This window comes from Rattus norvegicus, chromosome 1 (assembly GCF_021556685.1).
Source record: "Rattus norvegicus strain SHRSP/BbbUtx chromosome 1, alternate assembly SHRSP_T2T, whole genome shotgun sequence".
Classification (NCBI taxonomy): Eukaryota; Metazoa; Chordata; class Mammalia; order Rodentia; family Muridae; genus Rattus; species Rattus norvegicus.
In genome coordinates, this window is record NC_141534.1 from 80,840,118 (window position 1) to 80,865,848 (window position 25,731).

Sequence of the window (25,731 nt, forward strand, 5' to 3'; positions counted from 1 at the left end):
TTATTCTGAAGCTGAATTAAAATTACCTTAAAACTCTATATTATGCCTGTGAACAAAATGAGATGGACTCTGTTAAAGGGAGATGTTTAGCCAAGCTTGATTCTCAAGAGGCTAAGGCAGGAGGATTGTCACCAGTTTGAAGCTAGCCTGGACTAAAGCACAAGACCCTGTCTCCCAAAAAGAAAGGGGTAGGGAAAGGGGAAAAGAGAGGGGGTCCTGAGAACAAAAACCACAGCATTTTCTAGACTCTGCCCACAGGTAGGCACAGCACCTGGTAGACTCAGGTGTTCTACCACCCCACAGAGAACAGAGAGGCACCCTGACACCAAACTCTTGGCTGTACTCCCAACCAAACTACACTCGCCTCTGAGTCTCTAAACCATTGACTTTTTTATGGACCTGGGTTCAAGCAGAAGAAAAGGTGTTGTAAGTCTTCAAAGGAGTTATTGGGGAGGGCTTCTCTAAGTCAGAACTACAGCCTGTGCACAGAGAAATCTGGGGTGTGGTTCATTCACTTGAGTGCTTGCCTAGCACGCACAAAACACTGCATAAATTCAGTACAGGCACAAGTTTGTAACCCCAGCACTCCGGAGGCAGAGGCAAAGAGATCAGTTCAAAGGCATCTTTAGCTATAGGGCAAACTGAAGACCAGCCAGCCTGGGCTACATTTGACTGTTTCAAAGAATTAAATTTGAGTGTAAATCCCACACCCAACAATTTTTCCTGGCAAGACGAGCAAATATTTAAAGAATGGGAACCTTATCAGAGAGACAATTAAAAGAAGAATAAACCGAGGGATTATTGCTCACCTTTCCACAGCCAGACTCTATTCAGGCTCAGTGCTGCAGGTGTGGGAAGGCACTCTTAAAGGTGATTACCTTCCCACCCAAGCTCTGTGATTGGCCCTTGGGATTCAAGCCCACCACTGAGAAATTTCTCTCTAGGAATGGGATAGGTGGAGACTGATCCCTACCTCAGCCTATGCTGTTCCTACTCACACCAGTGGTTTGCAATCTTGATTCCCAATTAGACTTATCCACTCCAGGGAAGGGGGTGTGTGCCATTTCATAGTGCTAATGTCCTAAGAGTCTGTTTTTGGGTCTTTTTAGGGTTTGGCTATCAAACATTAAAGAGGGATCCAGAGCGCAGTGGCCGGGGAAGCAAGGCCTGCGCGGGGCGGGTGCAAGGAGCTGCGTAGCCTGGATGCGCGTGGGTGAGGTTTACGGAAGTGATCACAGGCCACCATGAACAGTCCAGCGGAAGTCAGGCTCCTACCTGCTGCCAGGGGTCTCTGGACCCTGGAGCAGGCCCTCACCGCACTTGTGGCGCCCTGATTCTGTCGTGGTTCCAGGCCAGGCCGCAGGCAGCAATACCTGTGCAAAGGTCACTCCACCTCATAAGACAAGCAACACAACCACAGAGGTTCAGGGAATAAATGGGAGGACAAAACGCTCCGCTGCACATCCAAAGCCACAAGTGCCTCTACAACCATTACATCTGCAGAATTCACCTTCATCCCCTAGACCCCAAGTCCCCAGGCATAAGGCTTTACCTAGTGTAAAGCCAAGAATGGAGGTCTAATCTGGCCCCTACCTCTTGTGCCTCAAAAGGGAAACATAGTACGGTATCAGATTTCATCAGTCACTTTGAAGGAGGCAGTGTTTTGACAAGTTATATTGATTTGCAAAAGGATTCTACTATGAACCTAAATATTCCTCAAACTACAGGATAGCATGGGTTAACCTCCACAGCTCCAGGAAAGCTTCTATCCCAGAACTCTCCACAGAAGCAGGAAAATGATCCAGATCAGACTCAGGGCCAACATGGTTGCTTGGCCAATTGTGTGGTGGCTGCATCAAACCGGATGAAATGTGAAGATAAGAAGGAGACTGCTCTTAGTCCAGAGACAGCTATTTAGACTGCTGCTGCCTCTCCTGATACACATGTGCTGAATGGAGGAAGAAATGAAACCACCATAGATTCTGCATCATCCATAACCAATAGCCATGATGAAAATGCTTCTGACAGCAACTGCAGGACTCCAGGGACTGACTTATGGCTTCCCTCAAAAGGAAGAGAGCCAGGGATGGAAGCTGAACTCCAAGAGAGGGAAAGTTGGTGAGCACTGTGGGATTGGATATACTGGACCAGCATCATGAAGTGAAGGATACTAATGAGCAGAAACTTCACAAAATAGCCACTGAACTTTTGCTTACAGAAAGAGCTTATGTCAGCCAGCTCAACCTCTTAGATCAGGTATTTTATTGCAAACTATTAGAAGGAGCAAACCAAGGCTCATTTCCTGCAGAGATGGTGAATAAAATCCTTTCTAACATTTCATCAATAAATGCCTCTTGTAGTAAATTCCTATTACCTGAGCTGGAAAATCGAATGCAAGCATGGGAAACTACACCCAGAATTGGAGATATCCTGCAAATGTTGGCACCATTCCTTAAGATGTTTTGAGAATACTTAAAGGGATTTGATAATGCGGTGGAACTGGTTAAAAACATGACAGAGTGTGCTCCCCAGTTTAAATCAGTGACTGAAGAGATTCAGAAACAGAAGATCTGTGGAAGCTTAACCCTACAGCATCACATGCTGGAGCCTATTCAGCGGATCCCTTGCTATTAGACACTCCTTAAGGACTACCTGAAGAAGTTGTCTTCTGACTCCCCAGACTGGAATGATGCAAAAAAGTCACTTGAAATTATATCTACAGCAGCAAGCCATTCTAATAGTACAATAACAAAAATGGAGAACCTGAAGGAACTTTTAGAAGTTTATGAGATGTTGGGAGAAGAAGAGGATATTGGAAATCCATCAAATGAATTAATAAAAGGACAAATCCTCAAACTAGCAGCTCAGAACACATCAGAACAAGAGCGCCACATCTTCTTCTTCTTCTTTTTTAACTTGAGTATTTCTTATTTACATTTCAATTGTTATTCCCCTTCCTGGTTTCTGGGCCAACATCTCCCTAACTCCTCCCCCTCCCCTTCTATATGGGCTTCCCCTTCCCATCCTCCCCCCATTACCACCCTCCCCGCAACAATCTCGGTCACTGGGGGTTCAGTCTTAGCAGGACCCAGGGCTTCCCCTTCCACTGGTGCTCTTACTAGGATATTCATTGCTACCTATGAGGTTGGAGCCTAGGGTCAGTCCATGTGTAGTCTTTAGGTAGTGGCTTAGTCCCTGGAAGCTCTGGTTGCTTGGCATTGTTGTTCAAAAGGGGTCTCGAGCCCCTTCAAGCTCTTCCAGTTCTTTCTCTGATTCCTTCAATGGGGGTCCCATTCTCAGTTATGTCGTTTGTTGCTGCTGCGCCACTTCTTATTCAACAACATGTTGCTATATTGTGTGCCCAGATTCAGCTTGGTGGGCTCCAAATTCACAGTTCAAACAGGGGTTGGCATTGATGAAATGAAAAAACATGGGGACTCACAATGAAGAATATTCACACACTTTCCAGGTGTCTAGGAAAGAGGAGCTGCAGGCCTGTTCTGAGCAAGACAAAGAATGGATCAAGGCCCTTGAAGAGAGTATTGATGTTTTTCATCAAAGGCATGAAACCTTCAGAAATGCAATTGCAAAGGAAAATGATATTCCCTTAGACGCTTCTACTACTGAACTAGGAAAACGAGTCCCAAGATGGATACGTGATAACGAAGTGACGTGCATGAAGTACAAAGAGTCTTTCAATACACTGGTCAGAAGGCGGAATCATTGCTGGGCATGTGGACATGTGGTTTGTTGGAAATATTTTGACTACAAAGGTCGACTTGAGTATGACGGTGGAAGATGGAGCAAGGTCTGTAAAGACTGCTACCAGATAATAAGTGGATTCACAGAGAGTGAAGAAAAGACATGAAGGGGCATTTTAAAGATTGAATTAGCAGAAGTATCAGGAAAGAGTGAGGTGTGTAGTTTTCTCCAGTACATGGAAAAGTCAAAACCTTGGCAGAAAATATGGTGTATGATCCCCAAGCAAAACCCCCTTGTGCTGTACATGTATGGTGCTCCTCAGGATGTCAGAAGCCAGGTGACCATACCCATCCTGGGCTTCATTGTGGATGACATGCCTAAGAGTGCAGATCTGCCACACAGTTTCAAGCTGACCCAGTCCAAGTCTGTGCATAGTTTTGCTGCAGACAGTGAGGAACTGAAACAGAAATGGCTGAAAATGATAAAAGTCCTTGAAAGAATAGGAATTCAAGGCCCATACCTAAACATAGTAAAAGCCATATACAGCAAACCAGTTGCTAACATTAAACTAAATGGAGAGAAACTTGAAGCAATCCCACTAAAATCAGGGACTAGACACGGTTGCCCACTCTCTCCCTACTTATTCAATATAGTTCTTGAAGTTCTAGCCAGAGCAATCAGACAACAAAAGGAGGTCAAGGGGATACAGATCGGAAAAGAAGAAGTCAAAATATCACTATTTGCAGATGATATGATAGTATATTTAAGTGATCCCAAAAGTTCCACCAGAGAACTACTAAAGCTGATAAACAACTTCAGCAAAGTGGCTGGGTATAAAATTAACTCAAATAAATCAGTAGCCTTCCTCTACACAAAAGAGAAACAAGCCGACAAAGAAATTAGGGAAACGACACCCTTCATAATAGACCCAAATAATATAAAGTACCTCGGTGTGACTTTAACCAAGCAAGTAAAAGATTTGTACAATAAGAACTTCAAGACACTGAAGAAAGAAATTGAAGAAGACCTCAGAAGATGGAAAGATCTCCCATGCTCATGGATTGGCAGGATTAATATAGTAAAAATGGCCATTTTACCAAAAGCGATCTACAGATTCAATGAAATCCCCATCAAAATATCAATCCAATTCTTCAGAGAGTTAGACAGAACAATTTGTAAATTCATCTGGAATAACAAAAAACCCAGGATAGCTAAAACTATCCTCAACAATAAAAGGACTTCAGGGGGAATCACTATCCCTGAACTCAAGCAGTATTACAGAGCAATAGTGATAAAAACTGCATGGTATTGGTACAGAGACAGACAGATAGACCAAGGGAATAGAATTGAAGACCCAGAAATGAACCCACACACCTATGGTCACTTGATTTTTGACAAAGGAGCCAAAACCATCCAATGGAAAAAAGAAAGCATTTTCAGCAAATGGTGCTGGTTCAACTGCAGGTCAACATGTAGAAGAATGCAGATCAATCCATGCTTATCACCCTGTACAAAGCTTAAGTCCAAGTGGATCAAGGACCTCCACATCAAACCAGACACACTCAAACTAATAGAAGAAAAACTAGGGAAGCATCTGGAACACATGGGCACTGGAAAAAATTTCCTGAACAAAACACCAATGGCTTATGCTCTAAGATCAAGAATGGACAAATGGGATCTCCTAAAACTACAAAGCTTCTGTAAGGCAAAGGACACTGTGGTTAGGACAAAAGGGCAACCAACAGATTGGGAAAAGATCTTTACCAATCCTACAACAGATAGAGGCCTTATATCCAAAATATACAAAGAACTCAAGAAGTTAGACCGCAGGGAAACAAATAACCCTATTAAAAAAATGGGGTTCAGAGCTAAACAAAGAATTCACAGCTGAGGAATGCCGAATGACTGAGAAACACCTAAAGAAATGTTCAACATCTTTAGGCATAAGGGAAATGCAAATCAAAACAACCCTGAGATTTCACCTCACACCAGTGAGAATGGCTAAGATCAAAAACTCAGGTGACAGCAAATGCTGGCCAGGATGAGGAGAAAGAGGAACACTCCTCCATTGTTGGTGGGGTTGCAGACTGGTACAACCATTCTGGAAATCAGTCTGGAGTTTCCTCAGAAAATTGGACATTGAACTGCCTGAGGATCCAGCTATACCTCTCTTGGGCATATACCCAAAAGATGCCCCAACATATAAAAAAGACACGTGCTCCACTATGTTCATAGCAGCCTTATTTATAATAGCCAGAAGCTGGAAAGAACCCAGATGCCCTTCAACAGAGGAATGGGTACAGAAAATGTGGTACATCTACACAATGGAATATTACTCAGCTATCAAAAACAATGACTTTATGAAATTCGTAGGCAAATGGTTGGAACTGGAAAATATCATCCTGAGTGAGCTAACCCAATCACAGAAAGACATACATGGTATGCACTCATTGATAAGTGGCTATTAGCCCAAATGCTTGAATTACCCTAGATGCCTAGAACAAATGAAACTCAAGATGGATATTGAAAATGTGAATGCTTCACTCCTTCTTTAAAAGGGGAACAAGAATACCCTTGGCAGGGAATAGAGAGGCAAAGATTAAAACAGAGACTGAAGGAACACCCATTCAGAGCCTGCCCCACATGTGGCCCATACATATACAGCCACCCAATTAGACAAGATGGATGAAGCAAAGAAGTGCAGGCCGACAGGACCCGGATGTAGATCGCTCCTGAGAGACACAACCAGAATACAGCAAATACAGCGGCGAATGCCAGCAGCAAACCATTGAACTGAGAATAGGACCCCCGTTGAAGGAATCAGAGAAAGAACTGGAAGAGCTTGAAGGGGCTAGAGACACCATATGTAGAACAATGCCAAGCAACCAGAGCTTCCAGGGACTAAGCCACTACCTAAAGACTATACATGGACTGACCGGGGACTCTGACCTCATAGGTAGCAGTGAATATCCTAGTAAGAGCACCAGTGGAAGGGGAAGCCCTGGGTCCTGCTATGACTGAACCCCCAGTGAACTAGACTTTTGTGGGGTGGGCGGCAATGGCGGGAGGGTGGGGAGGGGAACACCCATAAGGAAGGGGAGGGGGGAGGGGGATGTTTGCCCAGAAACCGGGAAAGGGAATAACACTCCAAATGTATATAAGAAATACTCAAGTTAATAAAAAAAAACAAAAAAGAAATGGCTGAAAAATCATTCTTCTGGCTGTCACAACTGAGACATCAGACGGCCCAAGTGAGCATCTAGCCACCTTAGACAACCTCCCGGGATACAAGAAAAAGTCAGAATACTAAACTTCAGCAGCCGCCAATGTAGAGTTTCCAGTAATACACGTAGCTCAAGACATTCCTAGCTCTCCTTCTTCATCTCTTAGCACTGTGCATTGAGAAATATGATTTAATAAACACATCTTTTGGGACCTTTCTCAGGTTTCAATGTAGTAACATCAGTGGGCAGAGCTATTCTTCTGTTGAAGTTCTGAAATAATGTGGAAAAACGGAACCTTTTTGATAAGCTATTTCTTAACTGTGTATGTTTGTCGTGAGTGGGGAGGAAAATATTAATTGATTGAATCAGTACCTGGTTATAATGGGCCTTTTTTTTTATTAACTTCAGTATTTCTTATATACATTTCGAGTGATATTCCCTTTCCCGGTTTCCGGGCAAACATCCCCCTAATCCCTCCCCCTACCCTTCTTCTTTTTTTTTTTTTGGCTGACAGATAGAAAATGTTTAATAACACTACAGTGCTTTACAGGCAAGGATTTGCCCCCTGGCATGGAGGGCAGGCCCTCCCACCAAGGCCGTTCTCTTGGCAGGCAGGACTTGCCCAGCAGGAACAGGCTGGTGAAAGGATTCTGGCCTCTTGCAGTCACCTGACTCGTTTCTGCCGCAAGAACATCTCTAGGAAGTGACAGCCACAGGCAGGTAGACCTTTAGTTGGTAACAGCACACAAGGAATAAAGGCTGCTTTGGGGACCTGGGAGCCCAAGAGAAAACGAGGAAATGACAGAGCAAAAAGAAAGCAAAGGAAAGGAGATGGGAAGCCATAGGTTGCCTTGTGGGAAGGAGCTACACTTTTTGAGGATTCCCTATGGATTCTGGTAGAATCCCAGGGACAGGACAAACCAAGTTACATAAACAACTAACTTGGGTGGCCAGGCACTTCTCCTCAATTAAGGCAGACGCTGGGAACATAGCAGCTCCCCTGTATTCTTAGACCCCTCGTGAGTGTCACAAGCGAGTGATGGGCAGTGACTTCCTACACATTTGTGTGCCTTTAGTGCCCTCTCCACAGAACTAAGCATACACCAGGCACTGGATCATCTCTTCCCTGGGTGAGGTGCAACAGCAACGGTAGCATCCAGAAGCCTCTCCGCGGTGAGCTCAGCAGTCTCAGTGGATTCCTCCCCACTATTAAATAAAAATGGTTCTACTCTTAAGCCTGGAAAATAAGTAGAGACATCACACACAAAAATTAACCAGACCCAAAGTCTCGAAGCCCCTGCTTTTTTTTTTTTTTTAAGCAGAGGACCGAACCCAGGGTAAGCACTAGTGCTAGGCAAGCGCTCTACCACTGAGTTAAATCCCCAACCCTGAGCCTCTGCCTTTTAAAGGACATATTTATAACCTCCCTTTGACTTATTTGAATTCTCAGGATTCTGGCTATTGTGTTTCTGGTGTTTATTAAGTGAATGGCATGAACACAGGACTTACTGTGTGGGTTACACGTCGCATAGTATGTCTAGTGGTCTAATTGTGAGGTACTGCAGTCTATGTACCAGGCAAAGGGACGGTCCACACCCCAGATGGGGAGCGGTGTGTGTGTGTGTGTGTGTGTGTGTGAGAGAGAGAGAGAGAGAGAGAGAGAGAGAGAGAGAGAGAGAGAGAGAGAGAGAGATAGAGAGAGAGATATAAGGGTCTCAACACGCTCAGTGTGTAGAACAATGTACAATTTGGAAGTTATAAATTATTTCTAGAATTTTCCATTGAGTATGTTCAGAGCACAGTTGACCACAGTGAAGCTGGTGCTGTGGGTCTGTGCTGTAGAGTGTTTGTCCGGCACGCATGTTTCTCGGAGTTTGATCCCAGGAATAAGAGATAAAAATCTTGAAGTAAGTGCGTGGTATCAATTATAGCTTGAAAATCCTGTTGCTCAGAGGTTGACAGGTTGAGAGGGCGGGATAGAGAATTATATAACACATATTCCCGACATTCAGTATTCTCTCAACGTTAAGATCAAGGACCCTGGGAATACGGAAGTATTTGTAAACCAGGGACAGAATGGAAACACATCCAGGAAGCAGCCCAAAAACTCTCTTACAAGTGAGGTAATGATCAAGTGACCATAACCACCGAGTTATCAGAAAAGACAGATCTTAAATTATACGCATCCCAGCTCAAGCAAGCCACAGAACTGGAGCAAAGTGACCAAGCGTCGACTTCTCTCATCTCATCATGGTGGGTAGCTTCATTGTTTATATAAAAATGGTTAAAGACTGGCATTTAAAATGGCTTCTGGGTATTGGCAGTGTGCCTTTGGTCCTCAGTGGCATGTCCCATCTTGCCCATATTTTCCCTAGGTTTTTTTTTTTATTAACTTGAGTATTTCTTATATACATTTCGAGTGTTATTCCCTTTCCCGGTTTCCGGGCAAACATCCCCCTCCCCCCTCCCCCCTCCCCTTCCTTATGGGTATTCCCCTCGCAACCCTCCCCCCATTGCCGCCCTCCCCACAACAGTCTAGTTCACTGGGGGTTCAGTCTTAGCAGGACCCAGGGCTTCCCCTTCCACTGGTGCTCTTACTAGGATATTCATTGCTACCTATGAGGTCAGAGTCCAGGGTCAGTCCATGTATAGTCTTTAGGTAGTGGCTTAGTCCCTGGAAGCTCTGGTTGCTTGGCATTGTTGTACATATGGGGTCTCGAGCCCCTTCAAGCTCTTCCAGTTCTTTCTCTGATTCCTTCAACGGGGGTCCTATTCTCAGTTCAGTGGTTTGCTGCTGGCATTCGCCTCTGTATTTGCTGTATTCTGGCTGTGTCTCTCAGGAGCGATCTACATCCGGCTCCTGTCGGTCTGCACTTCTTTGCTTCATCCATTTTGTCTAATTGGGTGGCTGTATATGTATGGGCCACATGTGGGGCAGGCCCTGAATGGGAGTTCCTTCAGTCTCTGTTTTAATCTTTGCCTCTCTCTTCCCTGCCAAGGGTATTCTTGTTCCCCTTTTAGAGAAGGAGTGAAGCATTCACATTTTGATCATCCGTCTTGAGTTTCATTTGTTCTAGGCATCTAGGGTAATTCAAGCATTTGGGCTAATAGCCACTTATCAGTGAGTGCATACCATGTATGTCTTTCTGTGATTGGGTTAGCTCACTCAGGATGATATTTTCCAGTTCCAACCATTTGCCTACGAATTTCATAAAGCTGTTGTTTTTGATAGCTGAGTAATATTCCATTGTGTAGATGTACCACATTTTCTGTATCCATTCTTCTGTTGAAGGGCATCTGGGTTCTTTCCAGCTTCTGGCTATTATAAATAAGGCTGCGATGAACATAGTCCCCCTCCCCTTCTTTATGGGTGTTCCCCTCCCCATCCTCCTCCCATTGCCGCCCTCCCCCCAACAATCACGTTCACTGGGGTTTCAGTCTTAGCAGGACCAAGGGCTTCCCCTTCCACTGGTGCTCTTACTAGGATATTCATTGCTACCTATGAGGTCAGAGTCCAGGGTCCGTCCATGTATAGTCTTTAGGTAGTGGCTTAGTCCCTGGAAGCTCTGGTTGCTTGGCATTGTTGTACATATGGGGTCTCGAGCCCCTTCAAGCTCTTCCAGTTCTTTCTCTGATTCCTTCAATGGGGGTCCTATTCTCAGTTCAGTGGTTTGCTGCTGGCATTCGCCTCTGTGTTTGCTGTATTCTGGCTGTGTCTCTCAGGAGCGATCTACATCCGGCTCCTGTCGGCCTGCACTTGTTTGCTTCATCCATCTTGTCTAATTAGGTGGCTGTATATGTATGGGCCACATGTGGGGCAGGCCCTGAATGGGTGTTCCTTCAGTCTCTGCTTTAATCTTTGCCTCCCTATTCCCTGCCAAGGGTATTCTTGTTCCCCTTTTAAAGAAGGAGTGAAGCATTCACATTTTGATCATCTGTCTTGAGTTTCATTTGTTCTAGGCATCTAGGGTAATTCAAGCATTTGGGCTAATAGCCACTTAACAATGAGTGCATACCATGTGTGTTTTTCTGTGATTGGGTTAGCTCACTCAGGATGTTATTTTTCCAGTTCCAACCATTTGCCTACGAATTTCATAAAGCCGTTGTTTTTGATAGCTGAGTAATATTCCATTGTGTAGGTGTACCACATTTTCTGTACCCATTCTTCTGTTGAAGGGCATCTGGGTTCTTTCCAGCTTCTGGCTATTATAAATAAGGCTGCTATGAACATAGTGGAGCACGTGTCTTTTTTATATGTTGGGGCATCTTTTGGGTATATGCCCAAGAGAGGTATAGCTGGATCCTCAGGCAGTTCAATGTCCAATTTTCTGAGGAACCTCCAGACTGATTTCCAGAATGGTTGTACCAGTCTGCAATATAATGGGCCTTTCATTTAAGAAACCCTTCAGTGTCTTGTTTGATGTAGGACTTGTAACATTATGAAAGATATACCTTTGTGTAACCAAAATAGATCTATGAAAAAAAGTACAAGAGCAGTGTATTGTATAAACTCGTCTAGTTTGGAAGTCTCATGCTACGTAAATAGTTTCTGTTCTTATACAATACAAAAAAGTTATAGGTTCCTGATGTTTATGCTTTTTGCCTTAATATAAAATACTTGTTTTGTAGAATTACTCCCCATAATAAAGTATCTAAAATACAAATCAGTTTGCCTGTGTATAGTATTGAAAATATGTATGAATATGTCAGCTTTACTCCTCAGCTTCAGTTTTGTTTTAACTCTGGTTAATTTTTTTAAGTATAAAACATATATTATTTCTGAATTTAGCAGTGTTCCAAATTAAGAAAAATTGGTAATTTATGTTGAACTGATTAGAATTACATGTATTGATATTTTTATAGTAAAAAACAGTAATTTATGTGGTATTGGATAAAGTTTGAATTACAACAGTATTTTTTTTTATTAACTTGAGTATTTCTTATTTACATTTCGAATGTTATTCCCTTTCCCGGGTCCGGGCCAACATCCCCCTAACCTCTCCCCCTCCCCTTCTTTATGGGTGTTCCCCTCCCCATCCTCCCCCCATTACCGCCCTGTTCCACACAATCATGTTCAATGGGGGTTCAGTCTTAGCAGGACCAAGGGCTTCCCCTTCCACTGGTGATCTTACTAGGCTATTCATTGCTACCTATGAGGTCAGAGTCCAGGGTCAGTCCATGCATAGTCTTTGGGTAGTGGCTTAGTTCCTGGAAGCTCTGGTTGCTTGGCATTGTTGTACATATGGGGTCTCGAGCCCCTTCAAGCTCTTCCAATCCTTTCTCTGATTCCTTCAACGGCGGTCCTGTTCTCAGTTCAGTGGTTTGCTGCTGGCATTCGCCTATGTATTTGCTGTATTCTGGCTGTTTCTCTCAGGAGAGATCTACATCCAGTTCCTGTCAGCCTGCACTTCTTTGCTTCATCCATCTTGTCTAATTGGATGGCTGTACATGTATGGGCCACATGTGGGGCAGGCTCTGAATGGGTGTTCCTTCAGTCTCTGTTTTAATCTTTGCCTCTCTATTCCCTGCCAAGGGTATTCTTGTTCCCCTCTTAAAGGAGTTAAGCATTCACATTTTGATCATCCATCTTGAGTTTCATGTGTTCTGTGCATCTAGGGTAATTCAAGCATTTGGGCTAATAGCCACTTATCAATGAGTGCATACCATGTGTGTTTTTCTGTGATTGGGTTAGCTCACTCAGGATGTTATTTTCCAGTTCCAACCATTTGCCTATGAATTTCATAAAGGCATTTTTTTTGATAGCTGAGGAATATTCCATTGTGTAGACATACCACATTTTCTGAATCCATTCCTCTGTTGAAGGGCATCTGGGTTCTTTCCAGCTTCTGGCTATTATAAATAAGGCTGCAATGAACATAGTGGAGCATGTGTCTTTGGTATATGTTGGGGCATCTTTTGGGTATATGCCCAAGAGAGGTATAGCTGGATACTCAGGTAGTTCATTGTCCAATTTTCTGAGGAACCTCCAGACTGATTTCCAGAATGGTTGTAGCAGTCTGCAATCCCAACAATAGAGGAGTGTTCCTCTTTCTCCACATCTTTGCCAGCATATAAAGTCTCCTGAGTTTTTGACCTTAGCCATTCTCACTGGTGTGAGGTGAAAACTCAGGGTTGTTTTGATTTGCATTTCTCTTATGACTAAATATGTTGAACATTTCTTTAGGTGTTTCTCAGCTATTTGGCATTCCTCAGCTGTGAATTCTTTGTTTAGCTCTGAACCTGATTTTTTAATAGGGTTATTTGTCTCCCTGCAGTCTAACTTCATGAGTTCTTTGTATATTTTGGATATAAGGCCTCTATCTGAGTAAGATTGGTAAAGATCTTTTCCCAATCTGTTGGTTGTTGTTTTGTCCTAACCACAGTGTCCTTTTCCTTACAGAAGCTTTGTAGTTTTAGGAGATCCCATTTGTCGATTCTTGATTTTAGAGCATAAGCCATTGGTGTTTTTTTAGGAAATTGTATTCAGTGCCCATATGTTCGAGATGCTTCCCCCCTTTTTCTTCTATTAGTTTGAGTATATCTGGTTTGATGTGGAGGTCCTTGATCCACTTGGACTTAAGCTTTGTACAGGGTGATAAGAATGGATTGATCTGCATTCTTCTACATGTTGACCTGCAGTTGAACCAGCACCATTTGCTGAAAATGCTATCTTTTTTCCATTGGATGGTTTTGGCTCCTTTGTCAAAAATCAAGTGCCCATAGGTGTGTGGGTTCATTTCTGGGTCTTCAATTCTATTCCCTTGGTCTATCTGTCTGTCTCTGTACCAATACCATGCAGTTTTTATCACTATTGCTCTGTAATACTGCTTGAGTTCAGGGATAGTGATTCCCCCTGAAGTCCTTTTATTGTTGAGGATAGTTTTAGCTATCCTGGGTTTTTTGTTATTCCAGATGAATTTGCAAATTGTTCTGTCTAACTCTCTGAAGAATTGGATTGGTATTTTGATGGGGATTGCATTGAATCTGTAGATTGCTTTTGGTAAAATGGCCATTTTTACTATATTAATCCTTCCAATCCATGAGCATGGGAGATCTTTCCATCTTCTGAGGTCTTCTTCAATTTCTTTCTTCAGAGTCTTGAAGTTCTTATTGTACAGATCTTTTACTTGCTTGGTTAAAGTCACACCGAGGTACTTTATATTATTTGGGACTATTATGAAGGGTTTCATTTCCATAATTTCTTTCTCGGCTTGTTTCTCTTTTGTGTAGAGGAAGGCTACTGATTTATCTGAGTTAAATTTATACCCAGCCAGCCCTTTGCTGAAGTTGTTTATCAGCTTTAGTAGTTCTCTGGTGGAACTTTTGGAATCACTTAAATATACTATCATGTCATCTGCAAATAGTGATATTTTCACTTCTTCTTTTCCAATCTGTATCCTTTTGATCTCCTTTTGTTTTCTGATTGCTCTGGCTAGAACTTCAAGAACTATATTGAGTAAGTAGAGAGAGAGTGGGCAGCCTCATGTAGTCCCTGATTTTAGTGGGATTGCTTCAAGTTTCTCTCCATTTAGCGTAATGTTAGCAACTGGTTTGTTGTATATGGCTTTTACTATGTTTAGATATGGGCCTTGAATTCCTATTCTTTCCAGGACTTTTATCATGAAGGGATGTTGAATTTTGTCAAATGCTTTCTCAGCATCTAATGAAATGATCATATGATTTTGTTCTTTCAGTTAGTTTATATAATGGATCACGTTGATGGTTTTCCATATATTAAACCATCCCTGCATGCCTGGGATGAAACCAACTTGATCATGGTGGATGATTGTTTTGATGTGCTCTTGGATTCGGTTTACCAGAATTTTATTGAGTATTTTTGCATCGATATTCATAAGGGAAATTGGTCTGAAGTTCTCTTTCTTTGTTGGGTCTTTGTGTGGTTTAGGTATAAGAGCAATTGTGGCTTCATAGAAGGAATTCGGTAGTGCTCCATCTGTTTCAATTTTGTGGAATAGTTTGGATAATATTGGTATGAGGTCTTCTATGAAGGTCTGATAGAATTCTGCACTAAACCCGTCTGGACCTGGGCTCTTTTTGGTTGGGAGACCTTTAATGACTGCTTCTATTTCCTTAGGAGTTATGGGGTTGTTTAACTGGTTTATCTGTTTCTGATTTAACTTCGGTACCTGGTATCTGTCTAGGAAATTGTCCATTTCCTCCAGATTTTCAAGTTTTGTTCAATATAGGCTTTTGTAGTAAGATCTGATGATTTTTTGCATTTCCTCTGATTCTGTAATTATTTCTCCCTTTTCATTTTTGATTTTGTTATTTTGGACACACTCTCTGTGTCCTGTTGTTAGTCTTGCTAAGGGTTATCTATCTTGTTGATTTTCTCAAAGAACCAACTTTTGGTTCTGTTGATTCTTTGTATAGTCCTTTTTGTTTCTACTTGGATGATTTCAGCTCTGAGTTTGATTATTTCCTGCCTTCTACCCCTCCTCGGTGTATTCTCTTCTTTTTATTTTTCACCTTTTAGGTGTGCTGTCAAGCTGGTGACATATGCTCTCTCCTGTTTCTTTCTGCAGGCACTCAGAGCTATGAGTTTTCCTCTTAGCACAACTTTCATTGTGTCCCATAAGTTTGGGTATGTTGTACCTTCATTTTCATTAAATTCTAAGAAGTCTTTAATTTTTTTCTTTATTTCTTCCTTGACTAGGTTATCATTGAGTAGAGCATTGTTCAATTTCCACGTATATGTGGGCATTCTTCCCTTATTGTTATTGAAGACCAGTTTTAGGCCGTGGTGGTCTGATAGCACTCATGGGATTATTTCAATCTTCCTGTACCTGTCGAGGCCCGTTTTTTGACCAACTATATGGTCAATTTTGGAGAAAGTACCATGAGGAGCTGAGAAGAAGGTATATCCTTTTGCTTTAGGATAGAATGTTCTATAAATATCCGTTAAGTCCATTTGGATCATGACTTCTCTTAGTCTGTCGACATCACTGTTTAATTTCTGTTTCCATGATCTGTCCATTGATGAGAGTGGGGTGTTGAAATCTCCCACTATTATTGTGTGAGGTGCAATGTGTGTTTTGAGCTTTAGTAAGGTTTCTTCTACGTATGTAGGTGCCCTTGTATTTGGGGCATAGATATTTAGGATTGAGAGTTCATCTTGGTAGATTTTTCCTTTGATGAATATGAAGTGTCCTTCCTTATTTTCTTTGATGACTTTTACTTGATATTAGAATGATTTTACTTGATTAAATTGATTTTACTTGATATTAGAATGGCTACTCCAGCTTGCTTCTTCTGACCATTTGCTTGGAAAGTTGTTTTCCAGCCTTTCACTCTGAGGTAGTGTCTGTCTTTGTCTCTGAGGTGTGTTTCCTGTAGGCAGCAGAATTCAGGGTCCTCATTGCATATCCAGTTTGTTAATCTATGTTTTTTTATTGGGGAGTTGAGACAATTGATGTTGAGGGATATTCAGGAATAGTGATTATTGCTTCCTGTTATATTCATATTTGCCTGTGAGGTTATGTTTGTGTGCTTTTCTTCTCTTTGTTTTGTTGCCAAGATGATTGATTAGTTTCTTGCTCTTTCTAGGGTGTAGCTTGCCTCCTTATGTTGGGCTTTACCATTTATTATCCTTTGTAGGGCTGGATTTGTACAAAGATATTGTGTAATTTGGTTTTGTCATGGAATATCTTGGTTTCTCCATCTATGTTAATTGAGAGTTTTGCAGGATACAGTAACCTGGGCTGGCCTTTGTGTTCTCTTAGGGTCTGTATGACATCAGTCCAGGATCTTCTGGCCTTCATTGTTTCTGGCGAAAAGTCTGGTGTGATTCTGATAGGTCTGCCTTTATATGTTACTTGACCTTTTTCCCTTACTGCTTTTAATATTCATTCTTTATTTTGTGCATTTGATGTTTAGCTATTGTGTGACAGGAGGAGTTTCTTTTCTGATCCAATCTTTTCAGAGTTCTGTGGGCTTCTTGTATGTTTATGGGCATCTCTTTCTTTAGGTTAGGGAAGTTTTCTTCTATGATTTTTTTGACGATATTTACTGGTCCTTTGAGCTGGGAGTCTTCACTCTCTTCTATACCTATAGTCCTTAGGTTTGATCTCATCGAGTCCTGGATTTCCTGTATGTTTTGGATCAGTAGACTTTTCTGTTTTACATTATCTTTGATAGTTTTGTCAATGATTTCTATGGAATCTTCTGCTCCTCAGATTCTCTCTTCTATCTCTTGTATTCTGTTGGTGATGCTTGTATCTATGGTTCCTCGTCTCTTCCTTTGGTTTTTCTATATCCAGTGTTGTTTCCCTGTGTTCTTTGTTCATTACTCCTATTTCCATTTTTAATTCCTTCATCTGTTTGCTTGTGTTTTCCTGGAATTCTTTCAGGGATTTTTTTGATTCCTCTCTATAGGCTTCTACTTGTTTATTTATGTTTTCCTGCGTTTCTCTAAGGCAGTTCCTCATGTCTTTCTTGAAGTCCTGCAGCATGGTGATCAAATATGATTTTGAATCTAGATCTTGTTTTTCTGGTGTGTTTGGATATTCAGTGTTTGCTTTGGTGGGAGAATTGGGCTCCGATGATGCCATGTAGTCTTTGTTTCTGTTGCTTGTGTTTCTGCACTTGCCTCTCACCATTAGATTATCTCTAGTGTTACTTTGTTCTGCTATTTCTGACAGTGGCTAGACCGTCCTATAGGCCTTTGTGTCAGGAGTGCTGTAGACCTGTTTTCCAGTTTTCTTTCAGTCAGTTATGGGAACAGAGTGTTCTGCTTTTGGGCGTGTAGTTTTTCCTGTCTATAGGTCTTCAGTTGTTCCTGTGGGCCTGTCTCCTGAGTTCACCAGGCAGGTCACTTGGAGCAGAAAAGTTGGTCTTACCTTCAGTCCCTCAGCTCACGTTTGCTCATGCATGTTGCTTTTGAGGTCTCATCGAGGGCAGCAACCAGGAGGACCTGTGCTGCCCTTTCCAGGATCCCCTGTGCACTAGGGTCCCAGATGGTGTTTTGTGTTTTCCTCTGGAGGCAGAAATGTGGGCAGAGTGTAGTCTCTTCTGGCTTCCCAGGCGTGTCTGCCTCTCTGAAGGTTTAGCTCTCCCTCCCACCCAATTTGGACACAGAGAACTGTTTATCTGGTCGGTCCCTTCAGGTTCTGGTGGCGCGTTGGGCACAGGGGGCCTGCTGCTCCAGTGCCCTTATTATGGGATCCCATACAGTTTCCTCTTGTGCCAGGGATGTGGGCAGGGTTTGGCAGTGTTGGTCATCTCTTCCGCTCTGCAGTCTCAGAAGGCCCACCCGTCCGGGCGGTGAGCTCTCTCTCCCACGGGGTTTGGGAGCAGTGAGCTGCGGGTGGGCACCAGCGAGGTTGGGAATCCGGCTAAAAACCAGAAGTCTCCAGTCCTAGAAGAATTTTGCCCCTGTGTGTCCAGGCATGTCTTGAAAAGCTAATTTCTTATTCCCTACTAAATGAGGGTCACTTAGAAAGAAATTGTGCATTGTTTCTCTTTTCTAGTCCTCAACATTGATACTGTATTTAAGTGGGAGAAAAGGATCCAGGTATACAGGGTACCTGTTGACAAAATTAAACAACTATACATCATTTTATTTTTCATATTTCAAGAAAAGAGAAGCAGTAAATATGTAGAGTGACTATCAGAATAAGGATGACTTTTGTAAATATGAATAGAAAAATGAGTGGGCTATCTCACTTAGAAGATTTAAATCAGATTATTTAAAAAAATTTGATCCTCAAGAAGATTACATGTTTGCCTACCAGCAATTTCTTGAATAGAAGACGTATGGCTAGATATTCAGTGTAGTTTAACTTTGATTAAAGAAAGGATACTCATAAAAAATGTTAGCATGTTCTTTTTTTTTCAGCATATAATGAAGTGTTTAGAATTTATTAGCCAAATTTCATCACAAACTTTGGAAGCGGGTGCAGCTGTCTACAAGTGGAGAAATGGCCACAAGAAATTGTGTGGTTTTGTGCAGTAACAGTTTTGTCACTTATTTCTAAAGACCCATAGGAGGACGCGTGTAAATTCAGACACATTATACGTCCACATACAACCTGCTGAATTCAATGTATACACATTCAACGAACACATATTCAATTTGAAACGACAGGGTATTTGTGGTTTTTTTGTGCTTGGCTCAGTATGGGGAGAAGTAAAACTGGTGAACACTTAATGTTCATTCAGTAAGGAGTGTGAGTGCCAGAAGAAAATGTTCTCTATTCACCAGTTTTACTTCTCCCCATACTGAGCCAAGCACAAAAAAACCACAAATACTTTTAGTAGGAGGAAATAAGTAATAGAATAATATTAGGTACTTGTTAAGAACTCAACTCTGAGGCTAAGGAGAATTCTACACAAGGATGAGAAACAGTTCAGTCAGATCTCCAGAACCTATGTAAAGGCCAGGCAAGCAAGGCCAGCACAACAGAGGTGGGGCCAAGAAGTCTTGGTGAAGGTGCTCTAGCCAGGCAAGCCTAAGCAGCAAGTACAGGAACAGCAAATAACCTTGCCTCAATGTATGAGGTAAATTGGCACCAAGGAAGTCACCTGACATCAACCTCAGATCTCTACACATATGCATAATTTCCTTAAATATATGTGAACACACATGAATGGACAATGTGCATGCACATACACATTCAAAAAAATCAATTCAAATAAACTCTAATCCAAGAGGTTGTTAGAATAACTAACTTCTTTTTGAGATAAGTGGGTTTCATGATAAACCAAGCCTGAACAGTTCCTTTCCTGATCAAATAAATGTTCCATATGGTTCATAATTTGTTATATCCTCTAATGTAATGTTCAAAAGTCATCTTTAAGACAGTGTCCTTCCTTCAAACTTAAGAAAATATTTCTTTGGTAAAATTGTTATTCATTCAAAGCATTCCAACTTTCAACTTAATTGTTGCTTTTGTTGAAAGTCTACCACTGCTCTGCTCCCAGACCCCGTGAGAGAGAGACCCAACCGCCTGGTCAGGTGGGCACTCCTGAGGCTGCAGAGCGGAAGAGAACACCAACACTGCTCACCCCTGCCCACATCCCTGGCCCAAGAGGAAACTGTATAAGGCCTCTGGGCTCCAGTGGGGGAGGGCCCAGGAGCGGTAGGACCCCTGCCTGAGACACCGCCGGAACCTGAAGGAAACAGACCGGATAAACAGTTCTCTGCACCCAAATCCCGTGCGAGGGAGAGCAGAACCTTCAGAGAGACTGACAAGCCTGGGAAACCAGAAGAGACTGCTCTCTGCACATACATCTCGGACGCCAGAGGAAAACACCAAAGGCCATCTGGAACCCTGATGCACTGAAGCTCCCGGAAAGGGCAGCACAGATCTTCCTGGTTGCTGCCGCCACAGAGAGCCCGAGGGCAGCACCCCGCGAGCGAACTTGAGCCTCAGGACCACAGGTAAGACCAACTTTTCTGCTGCAAGTGACCTGCCTGGTGAACTCAAGACACAGGCCCACAGGAACAGCTGAAGACCTGTAGAGAGGAAAAACTACACGCCCGAAAGCAGAACACTCTGTCCCCATAACTGACTGAAAGAGAGGAAAACAGGTCTACAGCACTACTGACACACAGGCTTATAGGACAGTCTAGCCACTGTCAGAAATAGCAGAACAAAGTAACACTAGAGATAATCTGATGGCGAGAGGCAAGCAGAGGAACCCAAGCAACAGAAACCAAGACTACATGGCATCATCGGAGCCCAATTCTCCCATCAAAACAAACATGGAATATCCAAACACACAAGAAAAGCAAGATCTAGTTTCAAAATCATTTTTGATCATGATGCTGGAGGACTTCAAAAAAGACGTGAAGAACTCCCTTAGAGAACAAGTAGAAGCCTACAGAGAGGAATCACAAAAATTCCTGAAAGAATTCCAGGAAAACATAATTAAACAAGTAGAGGCCCATAGAGAGGAGTCACAAAAATCCCTGAAAGAATTCCAGGAAAACATAAATAAACAAGTAGAAGGCCATAGAGAGGAGACACAAAAATCCCTGAAAGAATTCCAGGAAAACACAATCAAACAGTTGAAGGAATTAAAAATGGAAATAGAAGCAATCAAGAAAGAACACATGGAAACAACCCTGGATATAGAAAACCAAAAGAAGAGACAAGGAGCTGTAGATACAAGCTTCACCAACAGAATACAAGAGATGGAAGAGAGAATCTCAGGAGCAGAAGATTCCATAGAAATCATTGACTCAACTGTAAAAGATAATGTAAAGCAAGTCCCACACCCGCGGATCCCGGCCCGCAGCAGCTCTCTGCCCCCAGACCCTGTGAGAGAGAGACCCAACCGCCTGGTCAGGTGGGCACTCCTGAGGCTGCAGAGCGGAAGAGACCACCAACACTGCTCACCCCTGCCCACATCCCTGGCCCAAGAGGAAACTGTATAAGGCCTCTGGGCTCCCGTGGGGGAGGGCCCAGGAGCGGCAGGACCCCTGTGCCTGAGACACCACCAGAACCAGAAGGAAACAGACCGGATAAACAGTTCTCTGCACCCAAATCCCGTGGGAGGGAGAGCTGAACCTTCAGAGAGGCAGACAAGCCTGGGACACCAGAAGAGACTGCTCTCTGCACACACATCTCGGACGCCAGAGGAAAAAGCCAAAGACCATCTGGAACCCTGGTGCACTGAAGCTCCCCGAAACGGCGGCACAGGTCTTCCTGGTTGCTGCCGCTGCAGAGAGCCCGTGGGTAGCACCCCGCGAGCGAACTTGAGCCTCAGGACCACAGGTAAGACCAACTTTTCTGCTGCAAGAAAGCTGCCTGGTGAACTCAAGACACAGGCCCACAGGAACAGCTGAAGACCTTTAGAGAGGAAAAACCACACGCCGGAAAGCAGAACACTCTGTCCCCATAACTGACTGAAAGAGAGGAAAACAGGTCTACAGCACTACTGACACACAGGCTTATAGGACAGTCTAGCCACTGTCAGAAATAGCAGAACAAAGTAACACTAGAGATAATCTGATGGCGAGAGGCAAGCACAGGAACCCAAGCAACAGAAACCAAGACTACACGGCACCATCGGAGCCCAATTCTCCCATCAAAACAAACATGGAATATCCAAACACACCAGAAAAGCAAGATCTAGTTCCAAAATCATTTTTGATCATGATGCTGGAGGACTTCAAGAAAGACGTGAAGAACTCCCTTAGAGAACAAGTAGAAGCCTACAGAGAGGAATCGAAAAAATGCCTGAAAGAATCGCAAAAATCCCTGAAAGAATTCCAGGTAAACATAAATAAACAAGTAGAAGCCCATAGAGAGGAGACACAAAAATCCCTGAAAGAATTCCAGGAAAACATAAATAAACAAGTAGAAGCCCATAGAGAGGAGACACAAAAATCCCTGAAAGAATTCCAGGAAAACACAATCAAACAGTTGAAGGAATTAAAAATGGAAATAGAAGCAATCAAGAAAGAACACATGGAAACAACCCTGGATATAGAAAACCAAAAGAAGAGACAAGGAGCTGTAGATACAAGCTTCACCAACAGAATACAAGAGATGGAAGAGAGAATCTCAGGAGCAGAAGATTCCATAGAAATCATTGACTCAACTGTGAAAGATAATGTAAAGCTGAAAAAGCTACTGGTCCAAAACATACAGGAAATCCAGGACACAATGAGAAGATCAAACCTAAGGATAATAGGTATAGAAGAGAGTGAAGACTCCCAGCTCAAAGGACCAGTAAATATCTTCAACAAAATCATAGAAGAAAACTTCCCTAACCTAAAAAAAGAGATACCCATAGACATACAAGAATCCTACAGAACTCCAAATAGATTGGACCAGAAAAGAAACACCTCCCGTCACATAATTGTCAAAACACCAAACGCACAAAATAAAGAAAGAATATTAAAAGCAGTAAGGGAAAAAGGTCAAGTAACATATAAAGGGAGACCTATCAGAATCACACCAGACTTCTCGCCAGAAACTATGAAGGCCAGAAGATCCTGGACTGATGTTATACAGACCCTAAGAGAACACAAATGCCAGCCCAGGTTACTGTATCCAGCAAAACTCTCAATTAACATTGATGGAGAAACCAAGATATTCCATGACAAAACCAAATTTACACAATATCTTTCCACAAATCCAGCACTACAAAGGATAATAAATGGTAAAGCCCAACATAAGGAGGCAAGCTATACCCTAGAAGAAGCAAGAAACTAATCGTCTTGGCAACAAAACAAAGAGAATGAAAGCACACAAACATAACCTCACATCCAAATATGAATATAACGGGAAGCAATAATCACTATTCCTTAATATCTCTCAATATCAATGGCCTCAACTCCCCAATAAAAAGACATAGATTAACAAACTGGATACGCAACGAGGACCCTGCATTCTGCTGCCTACAGGAAACACACCTCAGAGACAAAGACAGACACTACCTCAGAGTGAAAGGCTGGAAAACAACTTTCCAAGCAAATGGTCAGAAGAAGCAAGCTGGAGTAGCCATTCTAATATCAAATAAAATCAATTTCCAACTAAAAGTCATCAAAAAAGATAAGGAAGGACACTTCATATTCATCAAAGGAAAAATCCACCAAGATGAACTCTCAATCCTAAATATCTATGCCCCAAATACAAGGGCACCTACATACGTAAAAGAAACCTTACTAAAGCTCAAAGCACACATTGCACCTCACACAATAATAGTGGGAGATTTCAACACACCACTCTCATCAATGGACAGATCATGGAAACAGAAATTAAACAGTGATGTCGACAGACTAAGAGAAGTCATGATCCAAATGGACTTAACGGATATTTATAGAACATTCTATCCTAAAGCAAAAGGATATACCTTCTTCTCAGCTCCTCATGGTACTTTCTCCAAAATTGACCATATAATTGGTCAAAAAACGGGCCTCAACAGGTACAGAAAGATAGAAATAATCCCATGCGTGCTATCGGACCACCACGGCCTAAAACTGGTCTTCAATAACAATAAGGGAAGAATGCCCAGATATACATGGAAATTGAACAATGCTCTACTCAATGATAACCTAGTCAAGGAAGAAATAAAGAAAGAAATTAAAAACTTTTTAGAATTTAATGAAAATGAAGATACAACATACCCAAACTTATGGGACACAATGAAAGCTGTGCTAAGAGGAAAACTCATAGCTCTGAGTGCCTGCAGAAAGAAACAGGAGAGAGCATATGTCACCAGCTTGACAGCACACCTAAAAGGTGAAAAATAAAAAGAAGAGAATACACCGAGGAGGGGTAGAAGGCAGGAAATAATCAAACTCAGAGCTGAAATCATCCAAGTAGAAACAAAAAGGACTATACAAAGAATCAACAGAACCAAAAGTTGGTTCTTTGAGAAAATCAACAAGATAGATAACCCTTAGCAAGACTAACAACAGGACAGAGAGAGTGTGTCCAAAATAACAAAATCAAAAATGAAAAGGGAGAAATAATTACAGAATCAGAGGAAATGCAAAAAATCATCAGATCTTACTACAAAAGCCTATATTGAACAAAACTTGAAAATCTGGAGGAAATGGACAATTTCCTAGACAGATACCAGGTATCGAAGTTAAATCAGGAACAGATAAACCAGTTAAACAACCCCATAACTCCTAAGGAAATAGAAGCAGTCATTAAAGGTCTCCCAACCAAAAAGAGCCCAGGTCCAGACGGGTTTAGTGCAGAATTCTATCAGACCTTCATAGAAGACCTCATACCAATATTATCCAAACTATTCCACAAAATTGAAACAGATGGAGCACTACCGAATTCCTTCTATGAAGCCACAATTACTCTTATACCTAAACCACACAAAGACACAACAAAGAAAGAGAACTTCAGACCAATTTCCCTTATGAATATCGATGCAAAACTACTCAATAAAATTCTGGCAAACAGAATTCAAGAGCACATCAAAACAATCATCCACCATGATCAAGTAGGCTTCATCCCAGGCATGCAGGGATGGTTTAATACAGGGAAAACCATCAACGTGATCCATTATATAAACAAACTGAAAGAACAGAACCACATGATCATTTCATTAGATGCTGAGAAAGCATTTGACAAAATTCAACACCCCTTCATGATAAAAGTCCTGGAAAGAATAGGAATTCAAGGCCCATACCTGAACATAGTAAAAGCCATATACAGCTTACCAGTTGCTAACATTAAACTAAATGGAGAGAAACTTGAAGCAATCCCACTAAAATCAGGGACTAGGAAAGGCTGCCCACTCTCTCCCTACTTATTCAATATAGTTCTTGAAGTTCTAGCCAGAGCAATCAGACAACAAAAGGAGATCAAGGGGATACAGTTCAGAAAAGAAGAGGTCAAAATATCACTATTTGCAGATGACATGATAGTATATTTAAGTGATCCCAAAAGTTCCACCAGAGAACTACTAAAGCTGATAAACAACTTCAGCAAAGTGGCTGGGTATAAAATTAACTCAAATAAATCAGTAGCCTTCCTCTACACAAAAGAGAAACAAGCCGAGAAAGAAATTAGGGAAACGACACCCTTCATTATAGACCCAAATAATATAAAGTACCTCGGGGTGACTTTAACCAAGCAAGTAAAAGATCTGTACAATAAGAACTTCAAGCCTCTGAAGAAAGAAATTGAAGAAGACCTCAGAAGATGGAAAGATCTCCCATGCTCATGGATTGGCAGGATTAATATAGTAAAAATGGCCATTTTACCAAAAGCAATCTACAGATTCAATGCAATCCCCATCAAAATACCAATCCAATTCTTCAAAGAGTTAGACAGAACAATTTGCAAATTCATCTGGAATAACAAAA

The 25,731-nt window shown here is 42.1% G+C and overlaps 1 pseudogene; it reads left to right on the forward strand.

The window, feature by feature from the left end:
• Positions 1–1,554: 1,554 nt before the first annotated feature.
• Positions 1,555–7,012, forward strand: Fgd4-ps1 (FYVE, RhoGEF and PH domain containing 4, pseudogene 1; annotated as a pseudogene).
• Positions 7,013–25,731: the final 18,719 nt, after the last annotated feature.